Here is a 21,102-nt window from a genome sequence, read left to right as displayed (position 1 = left end):
TTCCATTATATGAAATATCCAGAAGAAGCAAATCTGCAAAGAGAGAAAGTAGATTAGTGATTGCCTGGATGTCTGAGGAATGGGATGATTGAGTGGGTAACAGGTAAGGGCCTTGGGTTTCTTTGGAGAGAAATTAACATTTTTTTTTGCTTTGATATATGTAAATATTGTGAAATAATTGCCCAATCAAGTTAACACAGCCATCACCTCACAGAGTTGTGTGTGTGTGTGTGTGTGTGTGTGTGTGTGTGTGTGTGTGTTGACAACATTCAAGATCTACTCTCTTAACAAATAATGGTGGTTGCCAGGGACTGAGGAGTGGGAGAAATTGGGAGATATTGGTCAAAGGATACAAACTTTCAGTTATAAGAGGAATAATTTCTGGCAATCCAAAGTATAACCTGGTGACTATAGTTATTTTTACTGTATTGTTTATTTGAAATTTGCAATGAACATTTTTTAATTGATTGTGGTAACACTTGTACAACTCTGTGAATATACTAAAAGCCGTTGAATCTTATACTTTAAGCGGGTGAATTATATGCTATCTCAACTTTATCGCCGTAATGCTGTTAAAAAAGGCTATTGTGAAGGATAAACGATGTGAGAAGTATGACTCAGAATACAAGACAGATGTGCAAAAAATACAACTTTTAAGTACCCTATAAAACAGCACGATTCTGATTCTGTGGTCCTGTTCTTTTAAGCCAGTTGCAAATTTCTTATGAGAAACTACTTCTGAGGGTGCTCTCTGCTTCTCAGCATCACCGTGGAATTAGGGATATTACCTGTTACCTAGAAAGAGGGACAAGTACCTCCATTCACCAGGGTTTCAAGTTTGCCTCTGTCATCATTACAGTCCATTGAAATCGCATGGTGCCCTGTGGTTTCTAGGCCTCACTCAGCACGGCTAGGAACACTGGAGCCTGTGTTCCCTTCTACCCCGACTTTTTTGGTCTCACAGTTACATCAGACCTTTCAGGACTTAGGTCTCTAGGGCTCAGCCATCTCATCTCTTGCCAGTCTAGTGGAAGATCGTGCTAGTCTAGGGAAAACCCCTCTCCTCCCTTTTTCAGGTTTCTCTGTGGTGTCCCTGTAACTCAATTCTCCTTGATCTTTAAAAGTTGTTATTGACGGCTTCTAAAAACCACAGCCTATCTAAATTGTATGTTTGGCCAGACACGGTGGCTCACACCTGTAATCCCAGCACTAGGAGGCCAAAACGGGTGGATCACTTGAGGTCAGTAGTTTGAGACCAGCCTGGCCAACAAGGTGAAAATCTGTCTCCACTAAAAATACAAAATTAGCCTCACATGGTGGGGCACGCCTGTAGTCCCAGCTACTTGGGAGGCTGAGGCAGGGGAATCGCTGAACCCGGGAGGCGGAGGTTGCAGTGAGGCAAGATCGCACCACTGCACTCCAGCCTGGGCAACAAGAGTGAAACTCCATCTCAAAATAAATAAATTGTATGGACAAAAATGGCTTATACAGCAAACATATCCAGAAAGTAATAGAAATCATTACATTCTACTCTTCCAGTATAGCAAAGGAAAGAACAAATGGACCAACTAAACTGCTATAGTAGCTCATTCTGAAGGTTTATATGTCTTGATAGAGTGATGCTATAGAGTGAGTTCAAGATAATACAAACATAGATTGATTGTTACTTTGTATCTGGCATTGTGTAAGTAATTTATATGCACTACTTTTCTTCTTTTAAGAACAAATAAGAACCCCACTTACAAGGAAGTATTGATTTTTGGTCCTCAGTTCCAAGAAATGTGACAATCTGATTCGTAAAATAAGCATTCTGAAATTGTTTGCAATACTTTATTGAGTGAGTTTAGGTAAGAAACCAGGGATTCTTATTTTATAGTTGCCTACGCTGGTAATAGAAATAAGTAATATTGTTTAATTTTTCAACTTTATTTCCTCCTTGGAAGAAACGGAAGCAGGATTTCCACTAAAGAAAAAGAGCTCTAGGGCAATGTTTTTCTTTGCAACACTGAAGAGAGACCAGCCCCTCTCCTCTGGGGAGCGCCCAGGATAAAGAAGGAGGGCCTCCATCCTGGACTGAATAGTAGGAAGAGAGGAACAAAGTCCTAACCCAACTCCCTGTTGTTCGCTGAGTCACACCTTAAGCATTTTCTCCTCTGTAACTGAGAAGTCTGGGCTAGAATAGACAAGTTCTCAGACCCCCACATGTGTCACATTCTATGATTGCTGTACATATATGGTTGCACAAAATGTGTCACATCAGTTGGTGCCCACTGAAAGCAGAATTTGTGGCATAAATGTCACTGCTCTAGATCTTTCTGCACCTTTTGTCATGGAGCAGATAAAGTACCAAGCAGCTCAGAGCAGTGGAAAGACATTGAATTTTGACCCAAACCTCTCCATCCTTATTTTGGCTTATCCATTTTCTAGCTCTGTTTCTGCTTAATCTCCCAGTCACAGTTCTTATCCTACCAAACAAGGATACCTGCTACCTCACCCTACTGCTTAGATCCCAACACTTCATGAATTCTGTAGCTGATAAAGTGTCATAAAGTTATAAGACAGAATAATGACTAAAAGCATTTCTGGATCAACTTCCTGACCCCTTCTATTTACGTTTTCCTGTAAATTGAAGTCATTATTCTCTGCAGCTCTCAACACCATCAGACCCAGGAAACTTCTAGTTGTCATTTTTCCGGAATCCTATTTTTGTGTTTCTCCAGTAGCTGGAACTGCTGCCACTCTGCTTGTCAGTCTCAGACATCCTGATTCTCACTCACCATTCTAGATGAACAAGCCTCTTATCTGAGACCCAGGTATTTCATATTCTCCTCTGCCAGGTTGCTGTGAATAACTTCATTTCTTTAATATCTAAATTTTTAGAGGCCTCTAGCTCCTCTACTGTCTCCTGTGGAAGAGGCCACAAAGAATCCTGGAACTGCCTTTTCCATGAAAAGGCTCCATGAGGTCAAGTTCAAAACTTAACATAAAAGACAAAAATGGGCTGGGTGCAGTGGCTCACACCTGTAATCCCAGCACTTTGGGAGGCCGAGGCGGGTGAATCACGAGGTCAGGAGATCAAGACCATCCTGGTTAACACGGTGAAACCCCGTCTCTACTAAAAATACAAAAAAGTAGCCGGGTGTGGTGGTGGGCGCCTGCAGTCCCAGCTACTCGGGAGGCTGAGGCAAGAGAATGGCGTGAACCCGGGACGCGAAGCTTGCAGTGAGCTGAGATCGTGCCACTGTACTCCAGCCTGGGTGACAGAGCGAGACTCCTTCTCAAAAAAAAAAAAAAAGACAAAAATGGTGGTTTAGTCCCCAACTTGCATTTTTGGCATTCTTTTCCCATCCTGTGTTAATTTGTCATCTAGCCAAAAAGAAAAACAAGTAAAAAATAAAATAAAAGCAAGGCATTGTCCCCTGTAGGTCAGGGTAGGAAATACAAATGGATTAAACATCATAAAAATGTTTTTAGGTGAGCCCTAAAGCCATAATTCAATTTGTAAGACTCTACACACTGAGAGTTTGCTGAACTTTCACTATAGCATAATGTGTCATTCAAGGCAGCTTCATGGAAAGACGGAGACTATGTTTGAGAACATTCATCCGGTCATGATCTACAATGAACCAAAAGAATGTCGACACTGAAGCGAGGGGAGAAGGAGGCAGGGGGAGAGAGAGTGCACCCTGCCCTCAAGGATGTCCCTATCACAGAGGCGCTATACCCTCCCAAGAGCCTGCCTAACATCACATACCTATTATAAGCCTTTGAGATGGGTGCTAATATTATCTCAATTTTTCAAAAGAGGAAACAGACACAGCGAGGTTGGGTGACTTGCCTAAAGTCACACAGGTAGTAGAAGGCGAGTCAGAATTCAGTGCAGGCATTTTGGTTGCAGAATCTGTACTCTTAACTGTGTCTCTGCTTCCTCCTGTATAGACGTTGTCAGCACTTTTCCCCCAGGGTGTGAGTCAGACAGAGATATTTCAGATGCTACATTGAAACCTTTCAAATTCCCACATCTCTAAACACTAAGGAGACAATGATCTCTTCTGGTAATTTCTAAGCCCAAATGTATCAGAGTCTTTTAAAATATCATGGAGCAGCGCTGTCCACCAGGAGGATGGTTTAGTGCATTTTTAGCTTTTACTTTAAAAATCTGTTTTCTCTAAGTGTTTTCATACTTTCTACACTGCCATCAATAATATGTAATCAGAGAAAGGAGACTTAAACAGGAATAAGCAGCATTCACTTTTTCTAGCTTCTTAGTCATGTTATCAAGATTCTTCAGTGATTTTACTCTGAAAATATCTACTGAATTCCATCAACATTCCATTATCCCACAGGGCCAATCTTCAGAATTATGAATTGATATGTGGAAAGTGGTAAGAGCAGTAGAGGCAACAGATTTCAATATATTTCCAACAAAATAGACATCAGGAGGCAATAACTAGCATTTCTAATGCTTGATAGTGTAGTTGGGGGATAAAAGAGTCTATTCAACCTTCCACAAATTCTCTGAGGCAATTAGTTGCTATGAAATATTGCTTTCACTAGAATATTTTAGCTCACTCCCTGCTTCCCTTCTCAACATTCATCCATTACTTCCACCAACTCTCTCTCTGTCTCTCACACACACACACACAAACACACACACACGCACACATACACACACCCCACAAGTGTTCCTGGGACTTTCTGAAATATGGGACACACATTCTTATCATGAGATTATATAAAAAATTAAATATAAAAATTATGGAAGTAACAAGAGCACAAACATCATAAACATAATAGATGCTGAAATAGCTGCTACTGTTAATATTTGAGAGTGACTGAAGAGTTGGGTTACCCCTCAATGGTGGGCATCACATCTACACCTTCCAGAACCCAAAGGAGGTGCTATCCTCGGAGACATGTTCTCAGCCCTTTAAAAATGTTATTATCCATGTTTTCTTTAATGCTGAAAACTGCAGATCCCTTGCTTTGTGCCTTTGTTCTTTCACACAGTGACACTTTCTTCTATCTCTAGTTTTCCTTTGCTGAGCAAGGAGCCTTTTCCAATCTCTTGAGGTCTGAAACTTTTTCACCAAACTGGCTCCCCTTTCCTCTGGAGACAGGCAGCACTGCATTTTTGTAGGCTCCTTTGCAGTAAGGTGTGGCCATGCGACCGAGTTCTGACCAATAATGTGGACAAAAGTGATGTGCAACTAACTTCCAGGCCTGGCCTATAAAAAAAAAACTTCCATGCACTGCTCTGTTTTCTTCCTCCACCTACCAGAAGGAATTATGGATTCAGTGATGGTTCTCAGGCTACAGGGGATGGTGGAGCAACAGATAGAAGAAGCCTGGATCCCTAAATGACTGTATGGAGAAGGGTCACCTCCTCCCAACACAACCCACATTGAAATGTAAAAATAGCAAATAATATACTTTTACAATGTTAAGCCACTAAAATTTGGAAGTTGTTAGTTCCAGCAGATAACTTATCTTGTACGTTTACATAAGAGTTATATAACATAATTTAAATGCTATGTTGTCATTTGGATCAGACTTAAATAAGCTTCAACATCACTTGAAAATTATTTCTGTTACCATGCCATGAAGAAAACTAAACTGAGTTTTCTCAGTTTGGAGAGCAAATACCATAAAATGAAATGAAGCCAAACTAATTTAGACCAGTTTAAGAATTTAATTGATTTGATTCTCTCTAGCTTATTCACCAATAAATGGAATGTGGTGAAATGATCTTCATATATCTTTCAGATTTTTATGTTCTATTTACATGCGTTTTCAAGAGCTTTGTTCCAACGAGCTTGTTTTGTGATTCTGAGCTCCTTCAGAAAGTAGTTTCATATTTAATACATCATGTTTGATTGTTGCTAAGCATCCATTTGGTGCAAATTAATAACAACACAAGCACTAGCTTCAAAAGAGCCAAAAACAGGATGGGGCTGGAGCGAGGGACGCTAGACTGACTGCCCTCTGACTTGCAAAACCAGGAGATTTCACATGTGAATCTCTGTAACAATTTGTTTTTCTTTTGTTTTGGCTTCTGCTCTAGTAAAGAAGAAAATAGGAATACAAAATTGTGATTGTGAATTTCTTGATGTTGATTAACTCCTCTCTAATTCTTGTGCTAAAAAGAAAACTCATCTGCAGAAGGCAAAAAGTCTGCCAGGTGGTGAAGGATGGCTGATCCAGGACTGAGCTGACCACAATATGAAGGGAAATGGAATGGTTTTGTGCAGTCATATTAGGCACTGGAACCTGCAAATGAAGCCAGGGGTCAGTTACTGAAGGGGAGACACATGTAGGAATATGAACCTGAAGACAGCTGCTAAACCAAAAGATTGAGCAATGGAGGAGCAAGTTCAGGCTTAACAAATAGTAGGAATGACAGCAGGATATTCAACCATGGTGACAGTTTAGGGCTGAATTTGTTTAGCCCATGCAAAACCCAAGCCTGGAAGGCTTCTCCTTACCATTTAGCTCTACCCTGCAAGCTTGCTGGATCCTGAGGGCTTCTTAGTGCTGTGAGTGGTAGAGGCAGCTGACAGGTGGTGGAGGATAAGGTAGGGGATTATTCACAAAAAGCAAGTCGATCTTGGCTGAAACAAAGATATAGGGCTCAAATGAAGATCACACATACTGATAAACAGGCAAAGTGCCATTGTTGCTGAAGGAAAATCTTCATCCTGTGCCAGCAGGAAGGAAAGCTAGTGTGGCAGTTGAGTACAGGGCTCCCAAAAGTGTAGCCTGGGGCACTACAATGGCTCCTCCTTTTGTCTCCAGCTGTGGCCAGTGGGAGTTATTGATGAAGTCCAGGCTGGGCCATCCTCAGACACTGACCTGGCTCCTCTTCCTGTTCCTTTCAGGTCATGCCACCTCCTCTTTCCTCTTTCCCCTGAGACCTCTCTTCATTATTTTCCCTTCATATTTTCTCTCCTTCTGCCAGAGACTCTTTCCCTAATCAAAGAGTGGGACTGAACAGAAGCCTTTCTATTTCTCACATTTTCTTTTTGTCCCATTTGCATTGGCCAAAGCAAGTCATACACCCTAGCCAAATATCAATGTGGCAAGCATTATAGTCTTCTTTTAGGGAATAGCCATCATCCTCCACAAGCACATTCTAACCCATCTTTGGGGGATAGGATTGGACCTGTAGACTCTCAGGATAGGGCCAACCTAATCTAGATGGGAGGATCAAAGGGACAGAGAGAAACGATTTTGATATGAAGCTTGAAAAAAATATTGAAGTCAGATACAAAACCCAGAAAGATTTTGGGCTCTGTGAGGAAAGTGAAAAGAAGGTTCATTTGCAAACATTACCAGAATACTTAGATTAGTATTAGTCGATAAAATTTAGTTAATGAATGACCTCTCTGGGTTTGATCAAGTTAGTTTAAAAGAAAGAAATGTTACTGGCTCATTGTTAGGTTGGTGCAAAAGTAATTGCGGTTTTTGTCATTAAAAATAATTAATTTTGCACCAACCTAATATATGCAATAGGAACTTTGAGCCTTAGTTTTATGGATTTGGATGGGAATGCTAGAAGAATGTAATAATGAAATCTTTGGGTAAAGCTGTATTCTATAAATAAGGAGAGCTCCACAGTTACCAAGATTTGGCAAATACGATTTAAATGTGAGTGGAGGAGTTTCAGTCTACATTTGAATGGAATATTTTCCTTCTTGTTCTTTCCTTGCTGTTATTGTTCCTCCCCTTCCTCCAGTCTCTTCCTCCTTTTCTTTCTTCTTCTTCTTATTCTCCTTCCTCGTTTCTTCTTCTCCTTCTTCTTTTCTTCTCCTTCTTTTTCTTCTCTTTCTTCTTTTTCTTCTTCTCTTTCTAATTCCCCCTTCGTCTTCCACTTCCCTCCCCCGCTTCTTCTCTTCCTTTTTCTCCTCCTCCTCCTTCCTCATCCTCAGTTTGCTCAACCTCTCTCCTTCTCCTCTCTTCTTTCCTTCTTCCTTAGTATTCTTTTCCTCATAACTATACTACCACTTTTGAAATTCTTTGACTATTTTGTCAATTCTCAAGGAGTTTTTCAAATGTAGCTTTTTAAATACTAAAAACATCAAAAACAATTGATCTGGTTGTATCAATTAGAATTGTATTTGGCTGTATATAATGGAAAAATCCAAAATAACCATTATGTAAATATACCAGGCTCATTATCCCACATTAAAGAAGTCAGAGTTCAGCAGCCCAGGACTGGTTTCATCCTCCATAGTGTCATAAAGTTGACACCGAGAAGGGCAAGGAGACCTGGTAAGGTCACATACACATCAAGTCAGCAGAACTTGGACTGCTGGAAAGCAAGACAAATTTTGTAACTTGAACAATGGAACTTCAAATGATTTCTAAATTTAGCTTATTGTGAACTTGTATTTATTCTCCTCATTGTCCTCTTTTTTTTTTTTTTTTATTTCTCTCAGCTCCTTTTTTGGTTTTATCTTCCCTTTGCAGCATCCTTGCAACAAAATATACCACATGGTCTTATTCTCCAGGAAGACAGTAACTGTCAGAAATATAGAAGTCACTACCTCTGAGGTGGTATAGACACCTGCCTATGGTCCTGATGGATCATTGGGAGGTAATAGGATAGATTGCCTAGAACTTCGAAATGGAGTCCAAATGCAAAGAATCAGAGAGAATTCACACAATCACAAAATGCAACACAAGGGACCCATTGACTTAAGGCATTTTTTTGGTGCTTCTGGCTTTTTTCTCTGTTAATGACTGTTGGGTTATACTAATATCACAAGTAGGCAGTGGATGTGGTAGAAAAGGATGTGGGCTTTGATTTCAAATCTACTGAACTTATATTCAGATGTTACCTATCTACCAGTTAAGTGTCTTGGGAAAGTTATTTCTATAACCTCACTTTCCTCATGTATCAAATGGAGGTAATACTCTGCGCTCCACAGGTCTGTTGTCAGGATTAAATTCGATGATATACATAAAATTTTTGGCTCTTTGATTTTAAACAAATAACTACAAACTACAGAAAAGCAAGCCATACAAAAATGTATGTTTACAAAATTAGGTAAATTAGTTATTAATAACTTGAATTTTAAATAATAACTACACTGGTTTAAAACATGCCATCCCCAAAGGGAATGCAAAGTCTTATTTAAATAAAACAAATCTAATGTGCACACAATTCAAGGAGTAAACTGATGTCTGTTTTACTCGTTGCTGGTTCCAGGACTAGAATGGTTTTGGACACATGGTAAGTGTTCAGTAAATATTTGTTGAATGAATGAATACACGAATGAATGAAATAACTTTCTGTTCTGTATGTACTTGGCACCATAGTAGCTGTTGGAAATATAAATGACTCAACTTTCATGCATCTTAGATTCTAAGTCAAGACAAAACAGTAAAATGATTTCAGATATTGATAAATGCTATGAGGAAAATTAAACAGGGTTATGTGATAAAAACTGATTCAAGGAATGTGAAGGAGGCAAAAAGAGGTTGAGATTGGATGGTCAGAGAATTCCTGAGTGATAGGAAAGGACCAGTTATGGAAAGATCTAGATTTGTTGTTGAAGATTTCCTCAGCAAGCACTGTATATATTTATTTGACTTATGCTGATAGAAATCTATTTAGCTCATTTTGGAAGCATTTGCTTAAATTATAAGTTAGTCACAAGGTTTATAGTCATAGATGCAGACACTATCCTATATTCTACAAACCTCGGGAATTCTGAGACTTTAGGGTCTCCAAGAAACTATCATTGAAATGGGCAATATTTTCAAAAGCATGTTCCAGTAAACATAAGATGATTACAGATGTATTCCTCAAAAAAAGAGAAAAGGTTCTGTGGTCAAATACACTTGGGAACCAGTCCATGAGCACTAATATATTAAGGTCTTAAGAAGTTCTGAAGCAGGTAAACACATACTACATGTATTCCAATGTTTTCTGAATGTATTTTCAAAATTCTGTTTTATTTTATTTTTTTCTCTGTACACTTATTAACATCAATATGCAGTTTGAGAAATACTGTTATAGCATAAAAGATGAGGCTTTGGTACAAAGGGAAAAGAAAAAGATAACCCTTTGCCATACTTGTACACTGTTGATGGGAGTGTAAATTAGTTCAGCCATTGTGGAAGACAGCATGGCAATTCCTCAAAGACCTAAAGACAGAAATACCATTTGACTCAGTAATCCCATTACTCGGTATATACTGAAAGGAATATAAACTATTCTATTATAAAGACACATGCACATGTATGTTCATTGCAGCACTATTCACAATAGCAAAGACATGGAATCAACCTAAATGTCCATCAATAATAGACTGGATAAAGAAAAGGTGGTACATACACACCATGGAATACTATGCAGCCATAAAAAAGAATGAGATTATGTCCTTTGCAGGGACATGGATGGAGCTGGAGGCCATTATCCTTAGCATACTAACACAGGAACAGAAAACCGAATACTGCATACTCTCACTTATTAGTGGGAGCTGAATGATGAGAACACATGGGCACAGAGGGGAACAGCACACACTGGGGCCTACTGAAGGGTGGAGGTTGGGAAAGGATCAGGAAAAACAAATTATGGGTACTAGGCTTAATACCTGGGTGATGAAATAATCTATACAACAAACCTCCATGACACAAGTTTACCTATGTAACAACCCTAAACTTGTACCCTTGAACTTAAAATAAAAGTTGAAAAAAAGAAAGATAATCCTTTGTCATAAGCCTGGCAATTCCAAAATGGGATATTTACACAGAAACCTAAATTAAACTTACCAGAAACTTAAAATAAGCTCCAGGTATCATATTTACATACATTGCCTACTTTGACTAAACTGTTGACCTGACAAGAGAGATGCTCACATTTAGTTTTTGCATACTAGAGGTTTTTAAAGTTGCTCTGCTTTGACAGTGGGATGTATTTGTATTTCCTCTATTTTTTTATGAGAATTAATGACAGTCATGTCTATCTGTTTTTTTTTTTTTTTTAAATTTTGTTTCATTTTGTTTTGTTGGTGTAAGGCAAGCAGTGGAATATGCCAGAAATTTCATGAGCTTTGAACATGGGAACACCACACTTAGCTCTATAACTCCATCACTTGCTAGAGGTGGTTTTCGGCAAATTACTCAAACTTTCTGAACTTCACTTTTCTCATCTGCAAATGGGGATTGTAATAGCCATATCCTATCTTTTGCGGAATAAATTAAGCTGGTGTAAAGGACTTGCAGGAGAATGTCATTCTAGCCCCTTTCTGAAATGTTTGCCTGGGGACTCTAGAGTCTTTGCTCTGAAAATCTTTTTAATCCCCCACTGGAGATTCAATGGAAAAAAAAAAAGGAATGTTTGCTGTTTGTTTCTATAGTGATGACTCATGGAGTGCTGATTTATTGAATCAATTGGTGAAGAAGTAAAATTAATGTCTTATTACATAGGTGTGAAAGAAGCTATTCAGTCAATGCATAAGCAAGGGCTTATCTAGATACTTTATCTCACCCAAACCAAGCTAACAAGAGTCCCTGGCCAGCAAAAGAGTTTCTCTTTAGTTCCCTAAATGTTCTATAGATGTAGACCATCTCAACAACTAACAACTGAATTCATCACATCAGCTGCATAATAATAACTATGGATGTTCTCCAACTATTGTTCCCATGACAGAATCAGTGAGAGGATTTGGCATGCCTAGGTCTTAGATGACTATACTATTTCCAGTGGACCACACACAACCAAGTGAAACAACAACATAATGTTGGTAAAACTGATTAGGTTAAGAACACTATTTTAGAAGATTGTTTAACAAACATATTTTTAGGCCTTAGAGAATGTTCATGAAGGATTTTAAGCCCACTTGTGTGGAGGACTCCCGTATCGCATAATGTAAGTGCTTAGGAATTACCTCATGAGTCATTCCTAATATTAACCAAAAGTTGAACTAGTGGTACGTTCTTTTAGTTTGATTGTTTAGTTTTAATCTTAGGGTTGATTTTAGAGCTGTGGAATGTAAAAATGGAACCATACTACTGGCATGAAGAGAGGAAAGCAGTGCATCATGGGGACTAGGGGAGTTGGATCATTCCACTGCATATTCTTCCTTCTTCTAGGACACTGTGCTTGCTGGTAGAAAATGAGTACAGTTATTTAATGCATCTCTTTCGCTAGAATGTTGTAGGAAAAATAAATTGTGGTCAGATTAGGAAGAATCCTAGACTTTAGAGGCCAGAGACATAATTTTGGTGTTGATTCTACCATCTATCTACCTTAGGCAAGTTACTCCCTGAGCCTTACTTTGCTCTTCTATAAAATCATGACTTCACTGATCATTTCTAAGACATCTTTCAGTGTTCTAATTCTATCATAGTCCAAAATCCATAACCTTTTCTTTCTTTTCTGATTTTTCAAGGCATTCAGATATCTTGCTTTTTTGCTGCTTTTCTACTGATTTGCCTCATGTTAAGCCTTACAAGAAGCCCAAGTTATTTCAATCTCCACAGGGCTACTACTGGAGTATCAGGAGAGAGGTGAGCTGGTATTTGTGATAGTAGAGGCAAAGCCCCCTTTTCCTGAATCACAAAATTCATGAGATTGAACCTTTAGGTTTAAGCGTTGGTCTTTTTGTATACCTGCTGCAGGCACTGTATTGGATTCCAATACCTGGCAAAAGTAAACTTGATCGATAATTGATGACTTTCAGGCCAGGTGTGGTGGCTCACCCCTGTAATCCCAGCAATTTGGGAGGCCTAGGTGGGCGGATCAGTTGAGGTCGGGAGTTTGAGATGGTGAAATCCCATGTCTACTAAAAATACAAAAATCAGACGGATGTGGTGGTTCACGCTTGTAATCCCAGCTACTCGGGAGGCTGAGACAGGAGAATTGCTTGAGCCTGGGAGACAGAAGTTGCAGTAAGCTGAGATGGCACCATTGCACTCCAGCCTGGGCAACAGGGTGAATAAGACTCCATCTCTAAATAAATAAATAAATAAATAAAATAAAAATGTAAAAGAAAATTGGTGACTTAAAAATTGTCTTTTACCATCACCATCTTCTCTGACCTGAACAATATTATCAGGCATTACTTAGTGAGAAAAGTTAAATAATTTGTCTCTGTTGTTGAGGTCTTCATATTCCAGCTACAGTAAAAAGGCTTGCACAGGGAAGTAGATGATAACGTAGACAAGAGGATAGCATGAGTGTTCAACTGTGTGGGATTGGAAATAAGTGCATGAAAACTCCTACAGGGGAGTGGTTGCCGTGGAAAAAAATAGTTTGGATAACACTTCCTGGGGAAACTGAATGCTAAACTTTGAAGAGTGGGAAGATTTAGTATGAAAGTGGCAGATATAATAACAATCGAGAAAAGTTATACGGAAAAAATATAAAAAGGTGATGGGTAGAGACACTGATTTCCCATTATCTACTCATCTTGTGAACTAAACCTTGCCAAACAGTGTCTTCAAGGCAAAACACAATCCACTGGGGCATACATCCAAGGATGGGGAACTTCCCTGAAACAAAAGGGAAAGAGAATTTGCATAGGAAAATATAATTCTGCCTGAAAGCAGAAAATCCAATAATTAACTTGACTTTTCTTTAGCAATTGTAGCAATTAAGTTTATCCTAGGGCCTAAGAAACTTTTGGGTTATAAGGGAATCCTAGTGGCTGCATTTGACTGGCTAAGTTCATCTCTTAGATAATGTGTCTTTTTTCTGGGCATGTGGGTGAGAATCAGAACCTTCTTTCAGTATGAGGTGGAAAGGTGGGTGAAGTTACTTCAGGTTCCATGACTGTTGAGAAAGGTATCAGTCATAGTAATTTTTTTCAAGCTAGAAGAGCCATTAAGAGTACCCAGGACTAACAAACCTGTACTTTCTGCACATGTATCCCAGAACTTAAAGCATAATAAAAATAATAAAAAAGAGTACCCGGGTCTTCATTTTATATATGGGAGAATAAGGCCCACAGAAGTTTGGGTAACTTATCCAAAGTCATCATAACCATAGGTACATGAGAACCTCTGGGTTATAATTTTGCTGTCATGCTGTCATGTCATTCTTTTAATGAAAATTATTGGCATTATTTTTCCTATCCCTCTTCCATAACAATAAAATCCCTTTCTGATCCTGTCCTAAAAAACACAACCATTTTTTAGCACCCCATGTATGCCCCAATTCTTATGTCCTTAGATACTAACCTGAAGAAAAATTTCACAAAGAATACATATTTCTTGTGGGAGTATTTAAAAATATAGATAAGAACAAAAAGGAAAATGAAAAACCATCTTCAAGTCTGTCCCTAGAGAAAACCATAGCTATATACTCCATGTATCCTTCCTATGCATATTACAATATAAAAATATTATAAACATATTTTAATCTAAAAATGGAATTTTACTATTTTATAGTATGCTATTTTTCATATAATATTTGTAAGCAATTTTTCATGTGAATGTATATACTCCTACAGCCCCATTCTTGACTCTGCATAAAAAAGGAATTGGAGTCATTTCTGGTGAATTGCTTAAACCCATTCCATAAAATGCAAAGTTTCTCCAGAAATACTGACCCTGCTTGAAAAAAATGCATTTGGCTGTAGATATACAGAAATGTGAAGCTCTTCCCCTTCTAAAATCTGGTGGTATTATCAACTCCTATTTTAAGCTTGTTTATGGAACTAGAATAATACTGAACATAGATATATAAAGGTGATTACAGCAGTTCAAGTTTGACCTTTGAAAAATCTTTCCCTGTATAAACAAAGTCTGGAATGTTTTAAAACCTCTAAGCCAGTCAATTTCTTTTTTTATTTATCTTAAACCTGAGTCAACAAGGAATGCCCATTTTATTTAAAGAGTAGGAAATGAAAATGCCTTGGTTCCTTAACCATAAATGAAGGAGGTATCTCTGGACACCATGGGTTCCTTGCCTTGAATCTTCTGCTGTACTCTCAGGGTCCTGCAAACCCGGCCTCATCCTATAGCCCTACCTGATTCCTCAGCATTGGTGGATATGCTCTCACAATTCTGCTTAGGGTGTTTCTTCACTGTCTCACACCCCTGCTGATCTCATTCCCACTTCCATATTTTTATCCAATAAGATTTTCCATGAAACATCCATCCTCTCCTATTTCAGCCCCATCCTTGCTTGCAGGCCCAGTTGCGCAGCTTCCCCAGTGCAGCCATCCTGGTGAGATTCATCCCACACTTTACACTCTTATCTAGAACTTGCTGGCTCCGAGAGTAAATTTGGTGTGGTGTCACATGTCCATATTTTTTTTTTGTCCTTTAGTTTGTATCTCTTCTAAGCTTTCTGACTCCTTTTGATAAACGTTTGTTTTAGCTTTCAATTGTGTTTTGCACAGCAATGTGCACATTACATACTAAATACTCAGGAAATGTGTGTTCATTTATGAATGATTGGGGGAGGGAGTAGAATCCTATTTCTGCTTATTTCTTCTTAGATGTTAGATCTTAGAAAAGTTCCTTAACCTATCTGAGGTTCCTTACAATCCTGAGAACGAAGTGGAAACACTGACCCTAGAAGGCTGTCAGAAAGAAAGAAGGGGTTCAATGTGAAGAGCATGGGGTACAAATAAATTCAAAAAATGTCATCTACCATCAGAAAGTCCAATGAACTTGCTTCTTTGACTTCATTAAAGCCCCAAGAAACTCAAATATGACCCAGACTCTAAAATTATTATAAAATTCTAACACTTGAAAATATTTTCCAGCATTCTCAAAAGTAAATCTATTATATATATAGTATATACAGAAGGACATATGTAACCATAGTACATATAAAAGATGGCTTGACTGTTACTATGGTCCATAGCCTGCTCCCAAGACTAGAAATAAGTTTGTTTCTTTGAGTATTCTAGACTTTCTTCATCCCTGAACTTTACATGCGCACACACACACACACACACACACACACACACACTTGCATGTAATAGCTGTATTAGAGAGGATGAGATTTGGCCACATATAATCTTAAATTTTACAAAATAATTTCTTAAGTAAAATATAAATATCTTTGTCTCTCACATAAGAGAGGTCCTGAGATAGTCAGTGGCGGTGTCTCCAGGGCAGCAGGAACTGAATCTTCTCCCTGCTGCTCCATGATTATTAGCACATGGCTTTAACTTTCTATTGCAAGATGGCTGTTTGAACTCCCTTCACCAGAAGAAGGAAAGGCAAAGGAGGGCCAGCTTCCTTCCTTTAAAGGGCCTCCTAGAAGTAGGACACTTCCACTCACTTCTTATTGGTCAAACTATACTGCATTGCTTTACGTAGCTACAAAAGATACCTGGAAATGTTATCCTTTAACTGGATGGTAATTTGTTCAGAAAAAATGAGAGTTATTTTACTAAAGAAGAAGGGAAACATGTATATTGTAGATGCTATTACAATGCCTATAATTCAATGTCTTGCAATCATAAAATACACTTTCTATAGCTTCTCTGCTTAGTTCAAATAGATATGAAATAGCAAGAAAGATGAAGGTTTTGGAATTCCTAGAATGAAACCCAGAGTGGGTAAGTTAGTAATAGTAGTAAGAAACTTTAAAACTGAAATTTTAAATGATAGAGGTATTTCAGAAATCAGGTAGGGAAAGAAAAATAATTAAGGAGATGATAACTGAAGAAACTTCAATACTTCCAAATAGTAAAACTTCCGAAGTGTTGGGTTCACTTTCTCTTAAAGTATGAAGTTTGACAGTAGGAAATTCAATGAAATGGTTGGGATCTTATCTCCAAATTTAAAATATGGTACTGTAAAAATAGTTTCCTCTAGTTCTTAGTTAAATTACGAAGGAAAGGAAGAAAGAAAGAAGAAAGGAGGGAGGAAAGGAAGGGAGTGAAGGAGGAAAGAAAGAAAGGAGAGGGAAGGAAGAAGAAAGGAAGGGACAGATTGGGATTGGAAAAATAAATTAGTTTTAGCTCCAAATAATGAAACACTCATTAACATTCACATTAAGTTGTAAAAGAAGCAAGAAACCTGAATATCAGGAGAGTTTCTAGATTATTAAATAAGCATATTACAAAATATAATATATAATATGATCCCATTTTTTATGAATGCCACATTCTTACAACTTTTCTATGCATTTGAAGTTATTTCCAAACAAATTTAAAATAAGTGAAATGAACATGAATACCGCAACAAGCTATCACCACACTCTTGTTGGAATGGCTGTTATCAAAGAGACAAGAGGTAAGGGCATGGCGAAAGTGTTGGCAAGGGTGTGGAGAAAAGGGAACTCTTGCACACTGTTGGCAAGGATGCAAATTGATACAGCTATTATGGAAAACAATATGGGGGTCTCTCAAAAAATTAAAAGTAGAACTACTACATGATTCAGTCATCCCACTTCAGGGTATATAAATGAAATAAAATGAAGAAAATGAAATTAGTATATTGAAGAGATATCTGCACCCTTATGCATCATTCACAATAGTCGTGGAATCAACGTGTGTCCATCAACAAATAAATGGATCAAGAAAAAATATATTATATATACGATCGAATATTATTCAGCCTTAGAAAAGGAAATATTGCCATTTGTGACAACACAGATGACCCTACAAGACATTATGCCAAGGGGAATAAGCCAGACATAGAAAGATGAATACAGCAATAGCTCATTTGTATATGGAATCTGAAAAAGTTGAAGTTACATAGAACCAGAGAGTAGAGTAGGAGTCGGGGATACCTGGAACTAGAGGATGGGGAAAATGGGTATGTGTTGGCCAAAGGATACAAACTCTTAGTTATAAGACGAATAAATTTTGGGGATCTATTGCATGGCATGGTGACTACAGTTAATAATACAGTATTATGTACTTTAAGTTGGCTAAGATAGTAGATATTAAGTGTTCTCACTACAAAAAAAGTGGTAATCATGTGAGGTGATGGATATGTTAATTAGCTTGGTTGGGGTAATCATCTTACAATGTAAAAATATATCAAATCATCATATTCTACACCTTAAATATATACAATTTTTATTTTGTCAGTTATACCCTCAGTGAATCTTGCGGGGCAGGGGAAGACAACATATGTTTGTTAGACATATAGAAAAAGAGGTAATGGGTGGATGTAAACAGAAATCAGTGTATAGATAGATGGATACAGAATTTGAAAGATGGGGTGGGTTGGGGGAGCGCGAGGGGGGTTTGTAAATGAGCATTCTGCCTTCTCATGGAAACTGAAAGCTAAATATTCAAAGTATATGAGTAGACTGCCTGATAGCATTAACTTAAGGCTGGTTAAGGGAAAGAACTGAAACTAAATACACTAAAACCATCAACAGTGGATATCTTTGAATTGTAAGGTTATGGTGATCTCTATTTTCTTTGTACTTTTCTGTATGTTCTAATCTTTCTGATTTTGTTGGTAATGAATAAGAATTTGTTCTATGTATTTATATGTGAATATATATATATTCTATATTCTATAATATATAATATATATTCTATATTATTTATAGAATATGGAGAATATATATATAATATATTTATATATCTATAGACCCCAGTCTATTCATCTCAGGCAACTGAATTTATCTAGAGTACTCAAGGGCTGTATGTAACACTCCTGCAGTTTTAGGTAAGACCATGACTGAGACTGGTAGTTCTTATTGTGCTAGAAAGTTTTAATGGCAAATGGCTCATTGGAATTGTATCCATCATAGAACTATTGGGCAGCTATATGGAGGAAAACTTCTATATCATTTTAAAAATGTGTGTTAATCAGGAGTTTGAGACCAGCCTGGCCAACATGGTGAAACCCCATCTCTACTAAAAATATAAAAATTAGCCGGGCATCATGGCGCATACCTATAATCCCAGCTACTGAGGAGGCTGAGGCAGGAGAATTGCTTGAATTTGGGAGGCAGAGGTTGCAGTGAGCTGAGATATCGTGCCACTGCACTCTAACCTGGGCAATACAGCAAGACCCCATCTCAGGGAAAAAAAAAAAAAAGATGTTAAAATTATTTTTCAAAAGAATTCAGAATTTTTTGAATGATAATTAATGCATATACTGTTTCGAAAGCCAAGTTGCCCTCAACAGCTATTAAGCTAATCTTTTTTTACATTGACCTCTCTAGCTTCTGAGGCCTGGGCTTAGCCTCCTCCTCTTGAAGGCTCCCTGAACACTCAGCCATCAACCCCTCTTCTGACCCTGAAGTGCTCAAATTTGGACCTTGGCATCTGCTCCTCTGTGACGTTAGTTACCTTTTTATAGCTGAGTGTTCTGCTTCTCAGAGTAATTGTAAGCCAAATACCCAGGAGATATGAGGAGACTGCCTGACCAACAGGAGGTTATGGCTGCTGCCAGGTTAAAGGATTTCAAACAACAAATTGAAACAGAGAGCGTAGGGGTTGGCGTCTTATATGGTAGGGACATGATGGACTTAACGAAAGTGGAGGACTTACTATTTCATTAAGTCCAGGCATTGGATGGTTCAGAACACAGGTCTGAAACCCAGCTGCCTGGCTGTATGGGATCACCCTCTGCCTCAGTTTTCTCATATGTAAAGTGGGAATAATTACACTGTTCATGTCAAAGAGTTGATGTTAGAATTATAACAAATTAATACATGTAGAGCGCCTAGAGTAGCACTTGGCACCCAATACATGTTAGCTCTTATTATGAGAATAGCATGTTTCTTTTCTCATTGTAAAAGTAATTCAGAAAGTTTAGAAAACAGATACAAGGAAAAAGAAGGAATTAAAAATATCCCAAATTCTCAATGCTCAGATATAAAGTCCTCAGTTATAATCACTGTTAATATTCTGATTTTCTTGAATTTGATTTTCTCTCTCCCTCTCCTCCTCTCTGTATGTGTTTATATATATTTAATTCCTTTTATCAAAAAAGATATAATACCATAGATAACTTTACAGCTTGTCTTTTGTACTTAACAATATGGTAAGCATTTTTTCACATAATTATTTATATGAACACTTACAAATGTTCTAGTATTACTTGGAAAAGAACTAAACCAATAAGGGCAGATTTGGCAGTTTGAAGTTTAAATGTCTTTCAAATATGTCCATAAAGGAATGAAAACATGAAAAAATGTAATTTTCTATTCTAAATATTCAAGCAGTAAAATTAGAAAATGTCAAGAGATTGTGTATTGAGCTTTTAAAGTACTAAAAATAGTATTAACAACATTGAGAAATCTGGCCCTGTTCTCCTTTTAGGAGGAATTTGATTACTTAATTTTATAAAATAAAGTATTAAATTATTTTCTCTCATTTTTAATTTCATGTGTATTTATAGAAAAAGAAATTGTTGTACTTTATCCAGAGAGCAGAAAAGATTTTGAGCTCATGCACTGAATACGTTTATAAATTTAGTCACGATCTGACCAAAGCACTTAGGTTCCTCCAGCTATTTGGGAGACTCCAGCACCTTGCCAGGTGAGAGAGAGGATGGTCACCCTCCGTGGAGGAAGTGCTTCCCAGAACTGTCTGCTGGGGGAGGAAAGCATGATGCAGTGCAGGTGAGCCTTTGAAGGAGGTGGCAGCTGGAGCACCAGTGATATGGATTTGGGCTCTTCCCACAGCTCAGGAGTCAGGTGCATAGGGTCCAATCCTGTCACCTGACTAATTCTGTAACCTCAGACAAGTCATTAACCTCTGGGTGCATCACTTTCCTCCTGATTGTGCCTCCCTCATAGAGTTCTAGTGAACTATATTAGATTACACATAAGATGCTCAGACAGAGCCTGGCCTACACAGAGTATGCACTCCATAAAGAGCATATATATATGTATATATGTGTATATATATAATGGGTGATATTATACATAACATTAAAATGTAATAGAAATATCAAAAGTTGATGAAATCAGCTCTTTACATTCTGATCCATAAATTTAATGAATTTATATTTTGGTGACGTAAGCTATTTTGTACGGAGACAGTGTCTAACACTGTGTGCCTCTCTCCCATAGTTTCATGATACAACTATCAGAACATTTTTATTTGTCCAGTGCTTCTCCAGAAAAATTGCTTAGACTTAGAGGAGGTGTTGGCAGGGGCCTATCACATTTGATTCACTTCCTTGCGTCGGAAGGAGAATGCATTGGTAACA

At 37.9% G+C, this 21,102-nt stretch overlaps 1 long non-coding RNA gene across 1 annotated transcript in view; it reads right to left on the bottom strand.

Moving 5' to 3' along the window:
• Positions 1-450: 450 nt before the first annotated feature.
• The window catches only part of LOC105544370, a 40,379-nt gene continuing 19,727 nt past the window's right edge, over positions 451-21,102 (bottom strand). The window contains exons 2-3 of the long non-coding RNA XR_001006753.1: positions 2,796-2,977; positions 451-788 (exon numbers count right to left, since the gene is read on the bottom strand). This is a non-coding gene — a long non-coding RNA (uncharacterized LOC105544370). The remainder of the gene's footprint in view (positions 789-2,795; positions 2,978-21,102) is intronic.

Source organism: Mandrillus leucophaeus, unplaced genomic scaffold, assembly GCF_000951045.1.
Source record: "Mandrillus leucophaeus isolate KB7577 unplaced genomic scaffold, Mleu.le_1.0 Scaffold3, whole genome shotgun sequence".
Classification (NCBI taxonomy): domain Eukaryota; kingdom Metazoa; phylum Chordata; class Mammalia; order Primates; family Cercopithecidae; genus Mandrillus; species Mandrillus leucophaeus.
The sequence above is the reverse complement of the archived record's forward strand: the minus strand, read 5'-3'. Positions and strand labels throughout refer to the sequence as shown.